General features: G+C 43.7%; 1 pseudogene across 1 annotated transcript; it reads right to left on the minus strand.

Moving 5' to 3' along the window:
• Window positions 1-203: 203 nt before the first annotated feature.
• On the minus strand, window positions 204-1,916 carry LOC307053747 (protein VCF1-like; annotated as a pseudogene). The gene is made up of 2 exons: window positions 1,880-1,916; window positions 204-894 (listed from the first exon to the last, which is right to left on the minus strand). The product of its transcript is annotated as a protein VCF1-like (transcript).
• Between the last annotated feature and the right edge of the window lie 232 nt (window positions 1,917-2,148).

The raw sequence follows: 2,148 nt of genomic DNA on the forward strand, positions 1-2,148 counted from the left end.
GCATTTCTAATTGACAGATCGGGAAATTAACCTGACTTGGACAAACTATGGATTCAACATGCAGATGAGATTTCCTCCTACTGTTAACTTGCCCTGGATTTGATACCCACCCTCAAAACAATCCTATAAAGAACTGCTTCAAAGCCCCTTTGAAATCGCAGTAGTGCAGCAAAACCACAAGTAAACAGCGGCCTGTTAACCTGTTATTTCAAATACAGACTGAAAAGCCAACAGGCATTTTTTGGTGCAATTTTTTTTAAAACATCGTTAAGTTGATATATCAAATCTTCACAGCGCTGTCCCTTCACAGAAGGCAAGAAAGTGCCGGCACATCGTGTGGGAGGCTGTCCTTGGTGCTGTAGGCTGTGAAAGTGGACCTCTTTCAGGGTCTGGTTGATGTGGAAGTAAGGGCCTTGGCACTGTGTGGATCGCCCCGCCACGGGCTGGGGAGCGGGGGCGCGTGGGGGCTGGACCAGGCGGAGGGGTGGTTTAAGGTTCTCTTTAGCCCACTGGCCCGGTCCGGCTGTTGATGCCGCTGCTGCTGTTCCCGCCACTGTCACTGCTTGAAGACCGTGTCCCCAGGAATCGTGAAAGAAAGGGTTTCTACTCTCCTTTTGGTCTGTGGGAGGACATGGTAGTATTCTTCACTGCCTTTCCTTCTCCTTTTCCTGGGGCAGAGGCACTCACTCAGGGAAGCCTGTGGAGGCGAGCGACATGGCGCTGCTCAGCGAGGAGAGGGAACAGAGAGTGTTGCGTTTCGGCGGCCGCCATGCACTCCCCCTCAGGCCTTGGCTCTCGCCGCGGCTCTGGTGGAAGCTGCCGGCCAAAAGATTACTCTTTTACTTTGAATTATGTGTGCTGCATTTTTGCCTTCTGAATATACCCCACTTTGAACTAATATATAGTTTTAAACAAATAAAAGTTCTATGGTAGAAAATTCTTAGACGTTTAAGAAGAGAATACAACCCCCAATATTTTTAATCCATTAATTTAATTCATCCCTCAATTTACTCCTTTACTAATAGTTTATTCCTTTATTTAACAAAAAGGTATATTTGAGGCATGACTGTGTAACTGGCCCCTGCACACAAACTGAATAAAATATAATCCTTGTGCTTGTACTTAGAGACTCAGAAGAATCTTTGTATAACTCAAGTTTCTTATTTATAGAAATCAATCCTAGTTAACCTAGTAGCAATGAATTTAAAACATAGTTCAAATATTTGTATAGTTCAAATCATGCTTGGGAAATGAGCAGGAACAGATAGCCTGATCCACAACAGATCCACAACAGATCATACTAAAATAAGTGTTGGGTTGGAATGACACCATTACTGCTGCTGATGACTGAGGACCACTGTTGACGTTACTCCCAGAGAACCTGGATGCTGTCATCACTATTTCTGGTCCTGCTGGCACAGCTCTTACTGGGCACTGGGTGTTCCTGATGATGAAATGAACATTAAAGAGTCTTGCATCAGCCTTTACAAACTGAATTCAGAAAGATAGGGTTATGTGTGACTCAATATTTTCTCTCCTTCACTCACTTCACATCTAATCTTCCAGAAAATCTGTTCTCTTTAATTTTAAAATAAATGCATTATATGGCCACATTTCACTATGCCCACCGTACACCAATCCAAGTATGCCGTGATCTCTTGTCTAGATTACAGTAAATTTCTTCCTTTCACACTACTCTCTGTTCTCAAGGGTGCGACTAGGGTGATCCTTTTAAATCATAAATCAAACCATTTCACCCTTCTGCTCAAACCTCTCCAATGTCTTGATATTTCACTCAGAGGAAACCACAAATCAGCAAAACTCATTGAATGGCTAGGTACAAGCACCTGAGTAATCTGACTTCCTGTTAATTCCTCACCCTGCTTCAGTCCTACTGGCCTCCGCTCTTCCTTCATAAAGGCAGATACGCTCCACTTTAGAGCCTCTCACTTGCTAGTCCCTCTGCAGAAAGGCTCTTCAGATACCCACATGACTAACTCCCTCTTCTTCCTCAAGTCTCTACTGACTACCCCATGTTCAAATGCAATCTGCCCTCTTCACCTGGTATTCCCAATACACTCAACCCAACTCTATTTTATCCTAAGGAAAACATCAACTTGCAATTTACTCTTTTATACGTATTTCTCT

This window comes from Hyperoodon ampullatus, assembly GCF_949752795.1.
Source record: "Hyperoodon ampullatus genome assembly, chromosome: 5".
NCBI classification, from domain to species: Eukaryota; Metazoa; Chordata; class Mammalia; order Artiodactyla; family Ziphiidae; genus Hyperoodon; species Hyperoodon ampullatus.